The sequence below is a fragment of the Octopus sinensis genome, linkage group LG4, assembly GCF_006345805.1.
Source record: "Octopus sinensis linkage group LG4, ASM634580v1, whole genome shotgun sequence".
Lineage (NCBI taxonomy): Eukaryota > Metazoa > Mollusca > Cephalopoda > Octopoda > Octopodidae > Octopus > Octopus sinensis.
The window spans coordinates 152467490-152490321 of NC_043000.1; the positions used below are offsets into that span (position 1 = coordinate 152467490).

At 39.3% G+C, this 22832-nt stretch overlaps 1 protein-coding gene across 2 annotated transcripts in view; it reads right to left on the reverse strand.

Moving 5' to 3' along the window:
* The window catches only part of LOC115211011 (retinol dehydrogenase 14-like), a 28163-nt gene extending 21711 nt beyond the window's left edge, over positions 1 to 6452 (reverse strand). For both annotated transcript variants that reach the window (XR_004998926.1, XM_036502576.1), the window contains exon 1: positions 6187 to 6452. The gene's annotated coding sequence lies outside the window, so the exon portion shown is untranslated. The remainder of the gene's footprint in view (positions 1 to 6186) is intronic.
* Positions 6453 to 22832: the final 16380 nt, after the last annotated feature.

Consider the following 22832-nt stretch of genomic DNA (forward strand, 5'->3'; position numbering starts at 1 on the left):
CTTTCGCAAGCCGATTTTTCACATGCGGTCTAACTAATTTTTCCACCGTCTAGGCCTAAAAAAGCCCTCATTGTTGGTTTCCTTGTCCTGTTATTCTTTATTTGTACTGTTTTTTCTTCATTTGTATTGCTTTTACGTCCTGTTCTTGTCACTTGTTTTACCCCTCAGCAAAAGAATTTTATTTAATTCCTTTTGCAGGAAGGATTGCTTCGGCCTGGCCGTCTTCTGCCCTTACCTTTGAAACACGCATTGAGTCGAACCAGGGGCAGGTGATGAAGGGAAATTTTCCTTGTATTGTTTGTCCTGTACTCTGTTTTTTCGTTGTTAAAAAAAAGTCCGTTTCCTTGTTTGATTTTATGTTTTCGTTTCTCGTTGTGTTCTACGTTTATTTGTGGTGTCCTGTACTCATATATATATATATGTGTGGATGGGAGGTCAAAATTACAATCTTGTTCTGCCACATCCTGATTGTAACTAGTAATATTTAGCATTATTGTGCGTCATGTGTCAACGATGTGTAAAGATAAAATCTTGTTCAGAAAAAGAAAGAAGATTTTGGATCAAGTAGTGTGCTGTTAGTAATAAAAGTTAAATGTCTTTTTATTCACACCATAACTTCTGTATACACACGGAAAGAAAGACTGGACAATATAGCCCTAGATAGGTTAAGACAGGACAGTTAAGGCTGGAAGGTTACTGATTAAACAGGACTTTGTGGTCTGAAGAACATTAAGTATGCATGCACTTAAAAAACTGGCGCACACACACACACACACACACACAACACACACACACCAACATCTAAGCATGAAAGGGACATATTCATATAGGATATAAATGCAGATGCATACTCGTTTCTCAAGCGTGGTCCCAGGAATTTTTCGAAGGAAGGGCACAAGGTCAGACGGTAATACAGTTCCAGGAGAAAAGGGCGTAATAAGATTATTAAAGGCGCACTTCTTTTCTTGAGGGGGAGGGGGTCCACGTGCCCCCCTCATCCCCACCACCCGACGTCTTGGGTCCGCCCTTGTATATGCACACACTATACGCATTTACAAACCTCGGGAACTCTCTTATCTCAACAAGTATTGTCGCCTTGTTAGAGACCGGCTTGAAATCCATTTCAAGGAATTTAGATACGTCTCAAAGAAAAACATACATAACAACAGTAACTAAATCTCTCTTTGAAATCCCAGTTTTTATTCTCTTTCTCTTTTCTCTTTTACTTGTTTCAGTCATTTGACTGCGGCCATGCTGGAGCACCGCCTTTAATCGAGCAACTCGACCCCGGGACTTATCCTTTTTTTTTTTGTAAGCCCAGTACTTATTCTATCGGTCTCTTTTTTGCCGAACTGCTAAGTAACGGGAACATAAACACACCAGCATCGGTTGTCAAGCAATGCTAGGGGGACAAACACAGACACACAAACAGCCACACAACACATATATATATATATTACATATATACGACGGGCTTCTTTCAGTTTCCGTCTACCAAATCCACTCACAAGGCTTTGGTCGGCCCGAGGCTATAGTAGAAGACACTTTCCCAAGGTGCCACGCAGTGGGACTGAACCCGGAACCATGTGGTTGGTAAACAAGCTACTTACCACACAGCCACTCCTGCGCCTATTATATTAAATAAAATGAAAAAATACGGTGGATAATGTAGGCCCTGATATACAATGATTAATCAGATGGCCATAGCTTAGATGCTTTTGATTATATCATAGTTCTCCTTTACAGGATCAACCTGGTGTTAAACAACAACAACAATGAGAGGGCATCTGCAAGATCATCATGTTAGCTTTTTAAAATAAAGCACTTTAGATAGTTTCATCCTGGATATATTTAACCCATAAAAGGCGGCGAGCTTGGCAGAATCGTTAGCACGCCGGGCGAAATATTTAGCGGTATTTCGTCTGCCGTTACGTTCTGAGTTCAAATTCCGCCGAGGTCGACTTTGCCTTTCATCCTTTCGGGGTCGATAAATTAAGTACCAGTTACGCACTGGGGTCGATATAATCGACTTAATCCGTTTGTCTGTCCTTGTTTGTCCTCTCTGTGTTTAGCCCCTTGTGGGTAGTAAAGAAATAGAAATAGGTATTTCGTCTGCCGCTACGTTCTGAGTTCAAATTCCGCCGAGGTCGACTTTGCCTTTCATCCTTTCGGGGTCGATAAATTAAGTACCAGTTACGCACTGGGGTCGACATAATCGACTTAATCCGTTTGTCTGTCCTTGTTTGTCCTCTCTGTGTTTAGCCCCTTGTGGGTAGTAAAGAAATAGGTATTTCGTCTGCCGCTATGTTCTGAGTTCAAATTCCGCCGAGGTCGACTTTGCCTTTCATCCTTTCGGGGTCGATAAATTAAGTACCAGTTACGCACTGGTGTCGATATAATTGACTTAATACCTATGTCTGTCCATGTTTGTCCCCTCTATGTTTAGCCCCCTGTGGGCAATAAAGAAATATATATTTAACTCGTAAATAAGAGGAGGGGAAGAAAGAAGAAAGGCAAGTTCTGAGATCGCCTTATCTTTTATTCTTCAACATAGACTGGGGTCTTGTTATGCTTGAGCATAAGTAACTACGGATGTGTACATATCCAACTGACTGAGCTTCGTTATCATTACGTATCAGATGCTGAAAATTACGACTAGTTTGGAATTTGGTGAGGCAAAAAGAAAAAAAAAGAAAAGGTGGAATGAGAGATATTTTACACATCTCCTCAAAACGTACGAGAAAACAAAAGTCGAAGTGTGTGAATTATCCGAGCCCACTCCAAACATCTTTCTCATGCGAAATTTCGAGACAATCGTAATCTGCATCAATTGAAACGTATTTGTGAAAACTATTATCAAATGATACCAAGTTTTAAATATCTATGAGGAAACAAAACGAGATGTTTAGACTACCGGAAAAACAAAATATCACAACAAAATGCGAATTACTGAAACTTAGAAATAGAAATGCGAATTACTGAAACTTAGGAATAGAAATAGTCGGTGCTAGTGGGAAGGGTACATCTGTTGCTGTGCTCTAGCTTAAAGGGTTAAGGTGATCAAATCGACCTACAAATATACATTTTGAGGGTGTTACAGTTAATGGGCTAATGCAGTTTATCACAACAAAATGCGAATTACTGAAACTTAGAAATAGAAATAGTCGGTGCTAGTGGGAAGGGTACATCTGTTGCTGTGATCTAGCTTAAAGGGTTAAGGTGATCAAATCGACCTACAAATATATATTTTAAGGGTGTTACAGTTAAGGGGCTAATGCAGTTTATCACAACAAAATGCGAATTACTGAAACTTAGAAATAGAAATAGTCGGTGCTAGTGGGAAGGGTACATCTGTTGCTGTGCTCTAGCTTAAAGAGTTAAGGTGATCAAATCGACCTACAAATATATATTTTAAGGGTGTTACAGTTAAGTGGCTAATGCAGTTTATCACAACAAAATGCGAATTACTGAAACTTAGAAATAGAAATGCGAATTACTGAAACTTAGAAATAGAAATAGTCGGTGCTAGAGGGAAGGGTACATCTGTTGCTGTGCTCTAGCTTAAAGGGTTAAGGTGATCAATCGACCTACAAATATATATTTTAAGGGTGTTACAGTTAAGGGGCTAATGCAGTTTATCACAACAAAATGCGAATTACTGAAACTTAGAAATAGAAATAGTCGGTGCTAGTGGGAAGGGTACATCTGTTGCTGTACTCTAGCTTAAAGGGTTCAGGTGATCAAATCGACCTACAAATATATATTTTAAGGGTGTTACAGTTAAGGGGCTAATGCAGTTTATCACAACACAACAAAATGCGAATTACTGAAACTTAGAAATAGAAATAGTCGGTGCTAGTGGGAAGGGTACATCTGTTGCTGTGCTCTAGCTTAAAGGGTTAAGGTGATCAAATCGACCTACAAATATATATTTTAAGGGTGTTACAGTTAAGGGGCTAATGCAGTTTATCACAACAAAATGCGAATTACTGAAACTTAGAAATAGAAATAGTCGGTGCTAGTGGGAAGGGTACATCTGTTGCTGTGCTCTAGCTTAAAAGGTTAAGGTGATCAAATCGACCTACAAATATATATTTTATGGGTGTTACAGTTAAGGGGCTAATGCAGTTTATCACAACAAAATGCGAATTACTGAAACTTAGAAATAGAAATAGTCGGTGCTAGAGGGAAGGGTACATCTGTTGCTGTGCCCTAGCTTAAAGGGTTAAGGTGATCAAATCGACCTACAAATATATATTTTAAGGGTGTTACAGTTAAGGGGCTAATGCAGTTTATCACAACAAAATGCGAATTACTGAAACTTAGAAATAGTAATGCGAATTACTGAAACTTAGGAATAGAAATAGTCGGTGCTAGTGGGAAGGGTACATCTGTTGCAGTGCTCTAGCTTAAAGGGTTAAGGTGATCAAATCGACCGAAAAAAATATATATTTTAAGGGTGTTACGGGGCTAATGCAGTTTCGCGCCTCACATTGAAAAATGCATTTTTTTCAGATCCCTACATTTTTAGATGTCGGAGATTACGAATATACAAAAAAACGAAAAAAAAAAAATTTAACGCCCCCCCCCACTACCACCTCTCCCGACCCCCTTAGAAGGAGAGGTGCGAAACAGCATTAGCCCCGGTGTTACTTAACAACAACAAAACCGGTAAACAGTAATAAAGACGTAGGTGCGTGATTAAATACGACCAGCTTCGAAATTGTTTCCGTCGATCAAATTCACTCAACATTTGTAATAAACACTTGTAGCATTGAACCAAGCACAGGACTGCGAATCGAATTTTACTCTTTTTACTTGTTTCAGTCATTTGACTGCGGCTATGCTGGAGCACCGCCTTTAGTCGACCCTACAAATCGACCCCGGGACTTATTCTTTGTAAGCCCAGTACTTATTCTACCGGTCGTCTCTTTTGCCGAACCGCTAAGTTACAGGGGACGCAAACACACCAGCATCGGTTGTCAAGCAATGCTAGGGGGACAAACACAGACACACAAACACACACACATACTCACATACATATATATATATAAATATATACGACGGGCTTCTTTCAGTTTCCGTCTACCAAATCCACTCACAAGGCATTGGTCGGCCCGGGGCTATAGCAGAAGACACTTGCCCAAGATGCCACGCAGTGGGACTGAACCCGGAACCATGTGGTTGGTTAGCAAGCTACTTACCACACAGCCACTCCTGCGCCTATACTCAGTAAATACTACATAATTTTACTAATGTTAGCCTAGACAAGCAGTAAAAACCGAAGATTTTTCATTAGACAGGATACGTACGCAAATTATATGTATGCACGTGCCCGTGGATTCGAGTGGAGTTTACGTGTAAAATAAATGAATAGATGCATTCACGTCTTGTCAAAATTCGGTACTACTAGCTAACAGTGGAGCGCGCACGTGTATAGTCGCGCATCCGCACTAGCTAGTCATGACTAGTCGATCCTTACTGTGTGTTTTTGTGTTACTCTTTTACTTGTTTCAGTCATTTGACAGCGGCCATGCTGGAGCACCGCCTTTAGTCGAGCAAATCGACCCCGGGACTTATTCTTTGTAAGCCCAGTACTTATTCTATCGGTCTTTTTTTGCCGAACCGCTAGGTGTTATTTACTTTGTTTAACAAAAATTATTTACTTTGTGTAAAATAAAAATTATTTATTTTGTGTTTTATTTACTTTGCTAGCTAGTCGTTCTAGGATCGATTAGTCACGACTAGCTAGTGCGGATGCGCGACTACGCGTGTGCGCGCACCGGGACCACTGTTCGCTAGTAGCACCGTCAAATTCGTTCGGAAGCCCCTCATTTCCTTGTTATTTGAATTAACATGGAAAATATTTTTCCTCGGTGTGTGCGTGTGTGTGTGTAAGTTCTACTGTTCCACAACAGCTTTTGCCTATCGCTTGACATTTATGATACTCGTATCGAATGTACGACAATTTTAATATAACGAATACAGAATGCCAAGGAAGGAAGGAAGAAAGAAAAAGCAACAACAGAAAATAAAAACGAATTTATCAAAACAAGTGCATTACTCTGGCGAAGTCAAGTGAAATAACTTTAAACTGTGTTTTAAATAAAAGTTAGCGTATAGATTAGAAGATATTTTGTAAAGAGAGTCATGTAATTTATGTCGAAATTAACTTTATACACTTACTTTTTACGCCTGCTCGCTTCTTCGATTAAACCACAATTGGTTCGTCTAGTTGTGCGGATGCAGTGAAGCTGGTGCTGTTACTCAGTGAAAAGAGAAAATACAAGTGGCGACCAAGACGGCAAAAAGGCGTGTGTGTATACTATGAAGAGACACGCGTTCAGTAGTTGTTGGAGAAAGAGAGAGAGAGAAAGAGAGAGAGAGAGAAAGAGACAGAGAGGGTGATAAAGGAGGGGAGGGAGAGAGAGTTGAAGGGAAGGCGAGTAATACGAGTTGCAAGTGAATGGGATAAATGTTTTTAAGAGACTTGTAAAAATTGAAATGTAGATATATATATATAGGCGCAGGAGTGGCTGTGTGGTAAGTAGCTTGCTAACCAACCACATGGTTCCGGGTTCAGTCCCACTGCGTGGCATCTTGGGCAAGTGTCTTCTGCTATAGCCCCGGGCCGACCAAAGCCTTGTGAGTGGATTTGGTAGACGGAAACTGAAAGAAGCCTGTCGTATATATGTATATATATATATATATATGTGTGTGTGTGTTTGTGTGTCTGTGTTTGTCCCCCTAGCATTGCTTGACAACCGATGCTGGTGTGTTTACGTCCCCGTCACTTAGCGGTTCGGCAAAAAGAGACCGAGAGAATAAGTACTGGGCTTACAAAAAGAATAAGTCCCGGGGTCGATTTGCTCGACTAAAGGCGGTGCTCCAGCATGGCCGCAGTCAAATGACTGAAACAAGTAAAAGAGTAAAAGAGTATACAGAAAGAATGAATGAAGTAGAAGAGAGAAACTAGTATTACACAAAGGAAGGCAAGTGGAGAAGACAGAGGAACTTACTTTATTACTCATAGTGTGTGTGTGTGTTTGTGCGTGTAAGTGAAAAAGATTTCGCTATCGATAGTTGTTTACAGTTGTACACCATGTGTGTGTGTTTTTATGTATGTACGTATGGATGTACATTATTGGGTGTCCGGAAAGTTCATGCCGATTTTTAAAGGAAAGAAAAAGGTCAATAAATACTTGCCATTACATTTCTAATGAACGAAATATGAACCATTTTGTTGCACAATGCGTCTCCATCTTTCCTTTAACCTGAAAATACCTATTTCTTTACAAGGGGCTAAACATAGAGGGGACAAACAAGGACATAGGTATTCAGTCGATTACATCGACCCCAGTGCGTAACTGGTACTTAATTTATCGACCCCGAAAGGATGAAAGGCAAAGTCGACCTCGGCGGAATTTGAACCCCTCTTCCCAGAATTGAGGGGGTTTCATGGCAAAGAATTCATCAAGGTATCTTTTTACGTCATCCAAGGAATTGAAATTTTTACACTTTAGAACTATTCTGCAGAGACCCGAATAAGTGGAAATCCGAAGGAGCAATATCTGGTGAATATGGAGGGTGGGGTAACACATCCCAGCCGAGCTGCAGCAATTTTTGTCTGCTTCCCAAAGAAACGTGCGGTCTTGCATTATCATGTTGGAAAACAACACCCTTCCTGTTGTCCAATTCTGGACGTTTCTCTGGAATTGCTGCTTTTAACTCGTCAAGTTGTGTGCAGTATTTCTCAGAATTAATTGTCTGGTTACTTGGGAGAAGCTCATAGTACAGAAATCCTTTCCAATCCCACCCCAGACACAAAGCAAGACATTTTTTAGGGTGAAGACCCGCTTTTGGGGTGGCTAAGGGTGGCACATGTCGCTTACTCCAGGATCGCTTTCTCAGAACATTTCGGTAGATAATCCATTTCTCACAATTTACTTTAAAAAATGTGCATTTTCATTCCGTTTATAAAGCGAATCACAGATGGAAATGCGATCCAAAAGGCTCTTCTCACTCAACTCATGTGGTACCCAAACATCGTAGCAATTTGTGTATCCAAGCTTTACCAGGAACTCATGAACGACGGATTTTGATGGGTTGAGGCTTTCTGCCAATTCTCGGGCTATGCAATGTGGATTATTCTCAATTAATGAGAAGAGGTATGAAAAACTAATCGAAGAATACAGAGAACAGGGATGGAATGTCGAATATTATCACCTGGCAGTGGGGGCTAGAAGCTTCATTGATAGGAAAATGACAACGCTTTTCAAAAGAAGATTTGCTTTTTCTAGCTCCGAGCTGCGAAAAGTAATAAGGAGAGTACAGGAGGCGGTCGAAAAAGCCAGCTTCTATTTATGGCTGAAGCGGGAAGACCGAAAATGGCTTGAAAGTCAAAACATGCTGGCGGGAAATAACATCATTAGGTGAGACAAGCTGACACTGAATCAGCTTCGCTGACTGACAGGTGACGGTCGTTTAGAAAAAGCGCGGGCTAAAACTACACGCCTTCACTAGTCAGTTGAGGTGAGACAGCGTCACGTGACAACTTGCTGGGGCTGCCTGCTGGAGCCTAGCGGCAGGTATTTAAAGGGAAAAATTTGACTAGTCAATCAGTCAGTCACCGGCTGACACTCGCTGACGATACATCGAAGAGGCCAGGGAACAGAAGAAAGAAGACATGCACCCAACACCAGAGCTGAAAACACCTCCGAAAGGGATGGCGGGGCACCACGTCAAAACGGTAGAGGAGTAGGGGCCGAAACCGGACGTGGTTCCTCCTGATGATGTCTTGAGCTAACTGGATCCTATAAAGGAGCTGTTGTGGTAGCAGACCACAAAACACGGTTGTAATTCCTTCCTTGGTCATCGTCTGTAGTGGATGGTCTGCCTGATCGCTCTTTATCAATAAGGCTAAAATCTCCAGCTCGGAACCTTACGAACCATTTCCGTACAGTTCTTTCGGATAAAGAAACACCACCGTAAACTGCGCATATTTCTTTGGTTGCTTGTGAGGCATTATTCCCTTTACGGAAAAAGAAAAGCATCAAGTGCCGAAAATGAACTTTCTTATCTTCCATTTTAAAGGGTTACAGAATTAACACAGGTTATACGAACATAAACCTTCTTCCACGAAAAGATAGCTTAAACTGTGCTCTAAATGGAGCTGTAGTCAAATCCTATTTTATGGACTCAACTATGTTCTAAAATAAGTCGAAAGGTAAGCTACTATAAATCGGCACGAACTTTCCGGACAATCCAATAATATTTTATAAGCGATCACCATAAATATTGGGACATATAACACCTCGATGGAAAAAACGGGTTTTGCGTACTCATGGGACTCGAACTCAAAAGAAAATTCACTTTTTCCGTCGAGGGTCTTATATGCCCCAATATTATAGTATTTTCTTTAGTCAATACACGGTGATTGTTTATAAGCTAGAAGCTTATAGAATATTATTATTTACAGAATAGTCACGCGTCACCGGCCGGTTATCAATCAATTCATCTCTCTCTTTCTCTCTCTCTCTCTCTCTCTCTCTCTCTCTCTCTCTCTCTCTCACACACACACACACACACTCAGACACATGTAAATTATAATAAGGGTGCTGAATGATTTGAACACCAGTCTGCTAGAAATAGACCCCAAATGGTTTATGAACCACTTAGATTATTACTCCACTACACGAGTAATAATCGTGCAGTGGAGTAATAATCTAAGTAGTTCATAGACCATTTGGGGTCTATTTCTAGCAGACTGATGTTGAAATCATTCAACACCCTTATTATGATTTTAATATGGATTAACCATTATGGTATTTTTAGTAAGCTGGCCACTGATAAATCATCAAATGACTTTATCCTAATTAGTGTGTGTATATATATATATATTATATATATATATATTATATATATATATATATATATATATATATATATATATATATATGTATATATATATATATATATATGTATGTGTGTGTGTGTGTGTGTGTGTGTGTGTGTGTGAAAGACTTGACCGGTTTCATTTTATTTTTCAAAAGAAGATCGGTCAAGTCAATAAACATCTTTAAAAGACCTCTGCATTTTCAAATCCTCTTTCCTATATATCTTCACCCGTGCGGTACTTTACAATTTTACTTTGTTATATATATATATATAATATATATATATATATATATAATATATATATATATATATATATATATATATATATATGTATATATATATATATATGTATGTGTGTGTGTGTGTGTGTGTGTGTGTTGTGAAAGACTTGACCGGTTTCATTTTATTTTTCAAAAGAAGATCGGTCAAGTCAATAAACATCTTTAAAAGACCTCTGCATTTTCAAATCCTCTTTCCTATATATCTTCACCCGTGCGGTACTTTACAATTTTACTTTGTTATATATATATATATATATGTAATAATAATAATGATGATGATGGCTTCTGATCTTAACTGATTGGAAGTGTTATCATGTACATTGAATTATCTTGGTATAAAAGATGGGCTACAGCAAATATTCTGCTCAATACCGCAAATTTGCTTGTCAGTTGTTTGACCTTAACCGGTTGACCATGTCCCTTGGTGGCTGACGATATGTGCATCTCTGATCACGAGCAGAAGTAGTGGGGGAGCATCATAGCCATGTGTTGAAAGGAATTCTTGGAGGTTTCGATAATTCACCTTTGGAAACATGGGGGTTTCGTTCAACATCCTTAAATAATCCTTATTCAGGGACTTTTAGAGTGGAATGTGCTACTCGACCAGAAGAAATTTCTAACTGGGCCCCACCTGCAAGGTCATGCGCTGTTTATCTTGATATGAGATCACCATGTCGCATATATATGGTTGTGATGCATGTGCCTGGTGTACCCTTATCAGACGGGTAGTCAAGATGGGTCTACCGGGCCTCGTATATTTTACCCCAATGTCACTTTGATGGCATGCACGGCTCTCTCACTCAATAATAATAATAATAATAATAATAATAATAATAATAATAATAATAATAATAATAGGGAATATAATTCCAAACTTACAGGGAAAAATTTAATTTAACAATTCTAAATCAAATGTCACAATATATAATATATGTATATAATTTAGAGAAAAACCTCTATTAAACAATTCACAAGTGGAAGATATTATTCACACCATATAGAAAAAATAAATATACTATAAAAATGAATTAGATACATGAACAATAAATAGTAAATAGTAGTAAATAGACTACGCGCGTTTCATGGCTATATTTTCAAATCGATAATAATAATAAAATCAATTCAATTTATAATTAAATCGATCTAAAATTAATTCTATTTAAAAATATAGTCACTTATCAGGTCTAAATTATTATTATTATTATTATTATTATTATTATTATTATTATTATTATTATTATTATTATTATTATTATTAAAGAGTAAATGTACGTATCTTAACTAATAATAATTATCAAATAAATATAGAGAAATATGTGTTTTAACAATAAATAATCGAAAAACATTTAACAATATTTCTTAAAATAAAACCGTAACTTATCTTATCGAAGAATTTCTGTTAACTCTATTTACTGTTTATTGTTTATGTTTTGTATTGATTTTTAAAATAAGATCTTTATAGTATACTTATTTTTTCTATATGGTGTGAATAACGTCTTTCACTTGTGAATTGTTTAATAGAGGTTTCTCTCTAAATTACATACATACATACATACATACATACATACATACATACATACATACATACATACATACATACATACATACATACACACACATACATACATACATACATATATATATATATATTATATATATATATATATATATATATATATATATATAGTTATACACACACACACACACACACACACATACATATATATACATATATATCTCTCGAGGGATTGACTTCAATTTTTATCCTTCCACAGTTGTCAAGCTCCTGATGAAATCTGACAGCTCAAAGGCATTAATATGCCTTTGATCCTTGTTCGATTAGAAGTGTATACAGGACGGCATTACTCAATGTATTTTTCTATTTTTTTTTTTTTTTTAAACGGCTGGCGTGTGCTTGAATGGAGATTTAGCTGCAATTTCTAGTAGATCGCACCACTTGAAGGCACATTTGTTGGTTGGAGTAAATACAATAGGTAATGATGGTGGTGGGGACGATGTAGTTTAATGTACCGCTTCGCAAACTATCTAATGCCCCCCCCCACGTACCAGGGACCGGTAATATTTCTTAGTAATACTAATTTATACAGGAAACAATATATATCTTTATATATAAAAGTGAGGTTGTGTGCTCTCTGTCTCCTACGATTTAGATTCCTAACTACTCCCACATTTTGCGGTGCAGTTTAACCAAAACCGGATATCTTATAGTCGTGATTCATATCGAGCCCTTCTGGGTATTAGCGCACGTCTACGATGAGTCAACGATTTAAAAAAATTTACCATCATTTTTTTCCATTTTAATGCATTTTTTCGCTATCATATAAGGGAAGTAACTCTCTAAAAATGTCTACGATGAGTCAACGATTTAAAAAAAAATTTACCATCATTTTTTTTTCCATTTTTAATGCATTTTTTTTTGCTATTTTTTGTCTATAACTCTCTAAAAATGCTTATATAGTTATTTCCCTTACAAACCCGAGCAACGCCGGGCGATACTGCTAGTAATGAATATAATAAAAGATGACAATTTTTTAATCCTATATTTGTTTTGTAAACAAATAATGCAATATTACATAAGCATTTTATAAGCATTTTATCAGTATTTTATGTTTCTTTCTTTTCTGGAAGCTCGCCGCGTATTGGCACCGGTTTGCAGACCATCACTTTGAGTAGCTCTGGTTTACTGTACCAGTATTTCTCACGCGGGGGAATCCCCGTGAGCACTGAAAAAAGGCGAGCATATAAAAACCAAGCTGGTTTTATGAATGCAAACTGCATTTTCTACTTCATAATATGGAAGAGCAGGTACAAAAATTCAACAACTTGTTTAGGCGGCCTGGTTTGAGTTTAACAAGAACTTGATATAACCTAACCCTAACTACAAAAGTGCTTTGAAATTTTTCACCGAATCATAATGTCCGCATTTTTTCCGCATATTTAGAAAAAAAAAAATTCTTTAAAAAATTTTACAAAAATATTTGGAAGTTTTTTCAGAATCATAATCTCTGTATTTTTCCGCATATTTTGAAAATAAAAAAACAATTCTGAAAAAAGTAAAAAAATGAAGGAAATGGCGGGGGGGGGGGGGGATTTAAAAATGCCCATTTTTGCCAATTTTTTTGCAGGTTCGTATTCCCCGTAGCTGAAAAGATGGGAGAGGGGGGTGAAAAAAATTTTTTATGGGTGGTTTTATGCCTTGCCGAATTCGTTCCCCATATCCCTAACGTTGGCCATGTACCAAAATTAGAAAAAAATATTATTGGCTATTTATGTGTTAAGCTCAAATCAGCTTTCCGAGGTCGGTAAAATAAAGTACCCTCTGATATTGAAGTCGATGCCACCGACTTAACCTTTACCTTAAAAGTTGCTGTGCCAAAATTAGAAAATTATCATTGCTATTGTTAATAATAAGTGCTAGCGAATCGGACAAAATGCTTAGCGGTATTTCGTCCGTTTTCACGCTCTGGGTTTAAATATCACCAAGGTCAACCTTGCCATTCATCATTTCGGGCTCGATAAAATTAGTACCTGTTGAGCACCGGGGCCAATATAATCGAGTAGCTCCCCACCCACAAAAAAAAAAAAAAACAATTCCGTCCTTGTGCTTATTGTACAAAGAATTATTATAAAGGTGGTGAACTGGCAGAATAGTTAAGCACGCCGGGCGAAATGCTTAGCGGTATTTCGTCTGCCGTTACGTTCAAATTCCGCCGAGGTCGACTTTGCCTTTCATCCTTTCGGGGTCGATAAATTAAGTACCAGTTACGCACTGGGGTCGATATAATTGACTTAATCCTTCTGTCTGTCCTTGTTTGTCCCCTCTGTGTTTCGCCCCTTTTGGGTAGTAAAGAAATGGGTATTTCGTCTGCCGCTACGTTCTGAGTTCAAATTCTGCCGAGGTCGACTTTGTCATTCATCCTTTCGGGGTCAATGAATTAAGTACCAGTTACGCACTGGGTTCGATGTAATCAACTTAATCCGTATGTCTGTCCTTGTCTGTCCCCCCTGTGTTTAGCCCCCTGTGGGCAATAAAGAAATAAGAATAGTTAGCACGCTGAATATAATGCTTAGTATAATTTCTTCCGGCTTTACGTTCTGAGTTTAAATTCCACCGAGGTTGTCTTTGCCTATCTTCCTTTCGTGGTCGATGAAACAAGTATTAGCTAAGCTCTGGGGTGGATTTAATCGACACGCCTGCTCCTCCTCCAAAATTTCAGGCTTTGTGCCTATAGTAGAAAGGACTAACAATAATCAGTAACGCATCGGACAAAATGCTTAGCGGCATTTCTTCCAGTTCTCTACGTCCTGAGTTCCAATACCGCCGAGGTCGACTTCACCTTTCTTCTTTTCGTGATCGATAAAATAATGCACTTTGTGGAGGCGCAATGGCCCAGTGGTTAGGGCAGCGGACTCGCGGTCATAGGATCGCGGTTTCGATTCCCAGACCGGGCGTTGTGAGTGTTTATTGAGCGAAAACACCTAAAGCTCCACGAGGCTCCGGCAGGGATGGTGGTGATCCCTGCTGTACTCTTTCACCACAACTTTCTCTCACTCTTTCTTCCTGTTTCTGTTGTACCTGTATTTCAAGGGGCCGGCCTTGTCACTCTCTGTGTCACGCTGAATATCCCCGAGAACTACGTTAAGGGTACACGTGTCTGTGGAGTGCTCAGCCACTTACACGTTAATTTCACGAGCAGGCTGTTCCGTTGATTCGGATCAACCGGAACCCTCGTCGTCGTAACCGACGGAGTGCTTCCATAAAATAATGCACTGGAGTCGATGTAGTCGGCTTCTTCTCCTTGAGGTTGCTGGCCTTGTGCCAAAATTAGAAAGAAATTATTAGCTTGCCCTGCTTAAGAATCTCTCCTGGTTCAAATCCTTCGGCAACATTGCTAACAGGATGGACATTGTGGACAACTTTGAATGGCAGTTTAAATACTAACTGAGCAGTTCTACGACCGGTGAACTATATTGCAGTAATTCTAGATGAGGTCACTGCAATAGCAATCTACTTGAGTGAACGAATTTCATCAAATTAGAAGCGTAAAGTAAATTTATTTCTCCCGATTCAGTCACCAACTGTTTGATCCTTGTATAAGCTTCTTTTAACTGAAACCAAAAGTGTTTAATTTTGGTAAACAGACAGTTCCAAGCGTTGAATGCTATTGTCAGCGGTCTAATGAATATCTTGTCTAAGAGTTGCATCTGCAGTTCGTGTTGGACTTGGTAGTCCACACTTAAAGATCCATTCTGGAAGCACTCCGTCGGTTACGACGATGAGGGTTCCGGTTGATCCGAATCAACGGAACAGCCTGCCCGTGAAATTAACGTGTAAGTGGCTGAGCACTGCACAGACACGTGTACTCTTAACGTAGTTCTCGGGGATATTCAGCGTGACACAGAGAGTGACAAGGCCGGCCCTTTGAAATACAGGTACAACAAAAACAGGAAGTAAGAGTGAGAGAAAGTTGTGGTGAAAGAGTACAGCAGGGATCACCACCATCCCTGCCGGAGCCTCGTGGAGCTTTAGGTGTTTTCGCTCAATAAACACTCACAACGCCCGGTCTGGGAATCGAAACCGCGATCCTATGACCGCGACTCCGCTGCTCTAACCACTGGGCCATTGCGCCTCCACTAGATCCATTCTAGTCATGGAACGTACAGTATTTTCAATGAGGATTTGTACTTAGTTGTATATGGCAAAGGTAAACTCATGACGCCATTAAAATTTTTATTTTAGCTTTTTTGTGTTGATGCTTCTTGGTGCGTCTTCTGTCGTGCTGACCTGATAATTATGCTAAGTTTCCCCAAGATTGCATGAAGAGGCAGAGAAAATGATAGCGAAAAGACTTTTAATCTTGCTTGGAGAATGCGACGTTACATTCCTTTTCAATGTATCGTTCTTGTCTGCAACATCCAAGAGGCATCTTCTCCAGCAAACTTCTCATTATATTGCACAGATATATAAAACAACTGTTTTGAAGTATTGGAATGAGGCCAGACCATAAATATCATGCAGGTACTGTCTGAGATTTAAATACGCTATTATCGTAAAATTGCTTGGCCACAATGTTGAGAGTGGGATTGGCCGTCATTGTGGTGGTGGGTGTTTGATGAAGACCAACGTCGTATGGTGTAGCTGGCTGCGACCAACACTCCCCGCTTCGCAACATTGTTTGGCAAAACACGAACTTTTCCCTTTAAACATATTTACTGCTGGACATGATTCACTGCGTTGCGTGTTTACGTTAAAAAGAAGCTGATAATATAATCGCCAACTGGAGGAGAGAACTGAGCTGTGTCTTGTGGAAGGCTAGAGGTGGTACATTGTGTGTGTGTGTCGTTTCTTGACCAAGGTGGTCTCTCCGAGTGCTCATGGTGTGGTCTTAGCAGTCTGCTTTCGATGAATGTCCAAGGGGATTGGCCTGAGTGCTCGATATCGTCTGGTCTTAGCAGTCTGCCGAGATCGTTTGGTCTTAGCAGTCTGCCGAGATCGTCTGGTCTTAGCAGTCTGCCGAGATCGTCTGGTCTTAGCAGTCTACCGAGATCGTCTGGTCTTAGCAGTCTGCCAAGATCGTCTGGTCTTAGCAATCTGCCGAGACCGTCTGGCTGAGTTAGGCACCAAACAGTTTTTATTGGGTGAAAAGATCTAAGGTCATAGATTTCTCAGCATAAGTGAGAATAGGAGAATGGTTAACAACGTCTAAGGTTTTCACTATCGGTTTTCGCGATTCGCATAAAAATTTCACTGACCAAATGTTACGATTTGTTCCCGTATGTACCAGGAACCCGTATTTAGAAATTGTGTCTTAAACATATAAAAGACGCGACTTATTGAGATGTAGTTGCGCTTAGTCCATGGTGCTGCCATTTGTTCTGCAGTTGAGTGACTAATTTACAAGAACATGGTTGAGTGCATGTGTGCGTTGGTACCAAAATGGTTGTGATACCAATAAAATGTGGGTCTCACGCGAGGGCTGAATGAACGATTTCTTGAAGTCTTTCGGGAACGAGAATTCGAGAGCGCAGAATATTGACGTAATTGCAATTGCGTGAGTCTGTCAGAACCTGTATTTTGTTTTCAGTCATTTTACGAAATGTTGACAGTTCAGAGCAAGTGGAAGAAATTAATGAGTTTCTGCGTTAGAAATATTGGAATAAGAAATATCTATAACTAGCAGTATCGCCCGGCGTTGCTCGGGTTTTTAAGGGAAATAACTATATAAGCATTTTTAGAGAGTTATAGACAAAAAATAGCAAAAAAATGATGGTAAATTTTTTTATAAATCGTTGACTCATCGTAGACATTTTTAGAGAGTTACTTCCCTTATATAATAGCGAAAAAATGCATTAAAATGGAAAAAAATGATTGTAAATTTTTTTTTAAATCGTAGACTCATCGCAGACGCGCGCTAATACCCAGAAGGGCTCAATATGAATCACGACTATAAGATACCCGGTTTTGGTTAAACTGCACCGCAAAATGTGGGAGTAGTTAGGAATCTAAATCGTAGGAGACAGACACTCACACAACTTCACTTTTATATATAAAGATATCATCTGCCAAGTCGGTCAAATGAGTAATAAAGCTCTGCTCATTTTAGGTGTTAAAATGGCTTGCATGGTTGACAGCAGATGCGAAAAAAAAAACTCTTCAAGCGGGTTATCCTTTACTCTTACTCTCTTTTACTCTTTTACTTGTTTCAGTCATCTGACCGCGGCCATGCTGGAGCACCGCCTTTAATCGAGCAACTCGACCCCGGGACTTATTCTTTGTAAGCCCAGTACTTATTCTATCGGTCACCTTTGCCAAACCGCTAAGTAACGGGGACATAAACACACCAGCATCGGTTGTCAAGCAATGCTAGGGGGACAAACACAGACACGCATATATATATACATATATACGACGGGCTTCTTTCAGTTTCCGTCTACCAAATCCACTCACAAGGCTTTGGTCGGCCCGAGGCTATAGTAGAAGACGCTTGCCTAAGGTGCCACGCAGTGGGACTGAACCCGGAACCACACAGCCACTCCTGCGCTTTACTAATTTTTAATCCTTCTCAACAGTTAGGAAGGTTTCTAATTACCTAAGACTATCTTGTGAAGGAGTTGATGAAAACGTTTTTGTTTGGATGTCGCAAAATTTCTGCTTCCATATCCTGACAAGATGTGGAGTCGGAAGGGTTTGTTATCAAACCTTTGACTTCACTGCTTGAAGTTGGACCCTGGTTAAAAAGTGAAACTGGCGCGTATCCGAAGAAATTTTATTCGCAGTAAAATTTGCTTCGAGCTGAGAATACCAAATTAAAGGACCCACAGTGAATGAAAGTAAAGGAAAAGACAAAGCTGCCTGTATAGTGGTGCTACCACTATTTTCAGAAGAAACGGGACCGTTGCTATATTTCAGCGCAATTTATTTGGAATCACTTAAAACGAAAAGGATAATAAGAGATTGAATACCTATTTCTTTATTACCCACAAGGGGCTAAACACAGAGGGAACAAACAAGGACAGACATAGGTATTAAGTCGATTACATCGACCCCAGTGCATAGCTGGTACTTAATTTATCGACCCCGAAAGGATGAAAGGCAAAGTCGACATCGGCGGAACTCACAACGTAACACAGACGAAATACCGCTAAGCATTTCGCCCGGCGTGCTAACGTTTCTGCCAGCTCGCCGCCTTAATAAGAGATTGAATACCAGTTGTTACTGCGAACTCGGAGAGGTTCTAGATAAAATTCGTTCCAGAATCATGCATTCGAAGGTGGACGAAACGTTCCTTGGCATTGGTTTTTAATTGCTATGTTGCGTGGATAAAAATTTGTGGTTGAAAAATACTTGTCTAACTCGTTAATAGACTCGCTATAAACATATCAACGCTGTATATCGAAAGGTGGAGTGGGTTACAGTAGTAAAAGCTATGCGCTTTCGGCATCTGGCCCTTGAATTTTACTGCTATTTGCTTGCCTTATGTGTCGTGTATAAAACTACTACGTTGGAGATTTGGTTTTCATGATCTCGTCATCATTATCGTAAGCTTGCTTTGTCACCAATGTTGCGAGGGGGGGTTGGTCGCCATTGTGGTGGTGGTTATTTATGGATATATGTGTGTGTGTGTGTGTGTGTTTGTGTGTCTGTTTGTCCCCTCCCACCAACATCGCTTGACAACCGATGCTGGTGTGTTTTCGTCTCCGTCACCTAGCGGTTCGTCAAAAGAGACCGATAGAATGAGTACTGGGCTTACAAAGGAATAAGTATATCTTTGAAAAGTTAGTTCGCATTTTCAAATGCCAAGGAAGATGGCAAATACAATTTATTTATTCATTGTTTCACCTCTACATTTGTATATATGGATATCAAATCATCAACCACTTTCTGTGCCAATCCCCCCCAACAAAAAAGATTTCACAAAAAATACATCGCTTATATTAGAACTGTGTCAGCATAAAATTCCTCAATCGCAAAGAAGTTAATATGGGCTTTTAGAAAACAATATTTTCTTTTATTATATCACGTTTAGAGTTGTTTTTACTTTTTAAATATTCAGGTATTATGTTATAAGAATAGGAGTGGTAATTTTTATATTTGAAATATATTAAAAACATACTTTTTTACTCTTTTACTTGTTTCAGTCATTTGACTGCGGCCATGCTGGAGCACCGCCTTTAGCCGAGCAAATCGACCCCGGGACTTATTTCTTTTGTAAGCCCAGTACTTATTCTATCGGTCTCTTTTGCCGAACCGCTAAGTAACGGGGACGTAAACACACCAGCATCGGTTGTCAAGCAATGCTAGGGGGACAAACACAGACACACACACACATATATATATATATACATATATACGACAGGCTTCTTTCAGTTTCCGTCTACCAAATCTACTCACAAGGCATTGGTCGGCCCGGGGCTATAGCAGAAGACACTGAACCCGGAACCATGTGGTTGGTTAGCAAGCTACTTACCACACAGCCACTCCCGCGCCTATAAAACTGTTTATATTTTAGAAATATAAACAAACCTCTTTCCTTCCATCCATTTAGCGATACACACAAATATTTTATCAAAGAAGAATTTGACTGACAGTCATCAGACTATGTGGTATGTGTGTGTGTGTGTATTACGAGTGATGAATGATAAAGTGAGTGTGTGTGAGAGAGAGAAAGAGATTAAGAAAGATTGAAGTGGGGAAAAGCAGTTTCATGTAAGACTTTCCTCTTCTCCCCCTCGTCTGCCTCCTCGACCTCTTCTGTCTCTGCTGCTGCTGCTACTTACTACTACTACTACTGCTGCTGCTGCTGCTGCTACTACTACTACTACTACTACTACTACTGCCGCTACTACTACTACTACTACTACTACTACTGCTGCTGCTGCTGCTACTACTACTACTACTACTACTACTGCTGCTGCTGCAACTTTTTTTGGGGGGACTTTTAATCTATCTCAAATCAACCACCTGTTTTAAACAAAGAAGTACTCTACCAAAAATGCATCGAAAGGACGAGGCAGTTATAGCTGAAATGCTTTTGACGAAGAGTCCGTTCAATGAGGGTTGATTTGGAAGTTAAACGACACTAACGTCTGTGGAAAACGTGGATGATAAAGTTTATTCTGTAACCAATCGAAAGGTCAGGCGTTCGTATCACGCCCATTGGTATGACGTTGTGTCCATCCGCCAGATACAGGTCTATAAACCAAACTTCAACTATGTACAGGAACCCCTGGTTTGATGTGACGTACTTGTTGTAACCAGATACCACAGATTGATGTAATGTTCTGTTGTCACTAAGTGCAACCGGTTAATGGGGTCTTTTCGGTTTGAACGGCAGTTTTTTTTTAAATAATTTCCACGTAGCTAAACATTTTTAAACTTCGTATACTGGAAGAATGTGTTTATAAAACATCTTTTTCTCTTGGTATTGAGAAAATTCTATAGTTTGTAAGATATTTGTTGTTTTTTTTCTTCAATTTCTGCAATTTCAACCAATCAATGATGTCTATTTGAGGAGAAAACATTCTGTGCCGTATGAATATCCCCTCGTTTAAAAAACAGATTGAGTTTATTTACATTTCTGAGGAAAAAATATACCCTTCCCCCCCTAACTCTAACCCTAAAACAGATTGAAATGCAATAGATCGATACTAGGGTCATAATTATGGGTGACAATTTCATATGACACCGCTAGAAAAAACTGCTGTTCAAACCGAAAAGATCCAGTTAATGTAATGTATGTTTGAAATTAGGCACCACGAGCTGATGTAGTGTACTAGAATGGCAGGTACCATAGGTTCATGCAGAGTGTTTCTGACAAGTGGTACTGCAGACCGATGAATGTACAACTAGGAGTATTATACTTCTGTAAGTAGGTTATCGTAGATTGATGGAATGTCCTGCTATCACTTGGGATAGTTGTACTAAAACAGACGATTAGGTCGTTTAATCAGCTACTGGTTTTTAAGTTTGATATGTAGAAGAGAACCCCTTCAACAGAAAACTATTTGGTTTGTGAGATAACAGCAAACTCTTTTAGCACTTTAGCATTCGGGTTACTCTCTCAAATGTAAAGCTTTATTTATTCACATTGTTTTGAATTAATCATGCATTATGTCAAGGCTAAGCTGGCAGAAACGTTAGCACGCCAGGCGAAATGCATAGCCATATTTCGTCTGCTGTTACGTTCTGAGTTCAAATTCCGCCGAGGACGACTTTGCCTTTCATCCTTTCGGGGTCGATAAATTAAGTACCAGTTACACACTGGAGTCGATGTAATCGACTTAATCCGTTTGTCTGTCCTATTTTGTCCTCTCTGTGTTTAGCTCCTTGTGGGTAATAAAGAAATAGGTATTTCGTCCGCCGCTATGTTCTGAGTTCAAATTCCGCCGAGGTCGACTTAGCTTTTCATCCTTTTGGAGTCGATTAAATGAGTACCAGTTACACACTAGGGTCGATGTAATCGACTTAATCCCTTTGTCTGTCCTTGTTTGTCCCCTCTACGTTTAGCCCCTTGTGGGCAATAAAGAAATAAGATTTAGGCAATGTAACAGTTTATTTTTAGAATGACATTGTAGGGTTGGTGTGAGAGGTTGGATCTGGAAGATTTGAATGTAAAACAGAAATATTTGAGTAAGATAAGGCAATGAGCTGGCAAAATTTTTAGCATGCCGGGCAAAATGCTTAGCGGCATTTCATCTGTCTTATGTTCTGAGGTCAAATTCTGCTGAGGTCGCCTTTGCCCTTTCAAGGTTGATAAAATAAGTACCAGTTGAATATTGGGGTCAAAGTAATTGACTCCTCCCCGAAATTGCTGGTCCTGTGCCAAAATTAGGAACCAGTGATTGGGCCACATATAGTTGATTTAAATGCTAAAAGGTTAAAGAGTAGATACATATTTTGAGTAGATAGATATTGCATGAGAGTGCTGTACAATTTAGGGAATTTGGTACTTAGAAATATTACACATGCACGCACACACACACACACACACACACACACACATGTATTGGGGTCAATGCAATTGATTGGCCCTTCTCAGAATTATTGCCCTTGTGTCTAAATTTGAAAGTTTTTATTGGGGTGAAGGATTTGCAGAATCATTACAGCATTGGGTAAATACTTTGCAGTGTTTC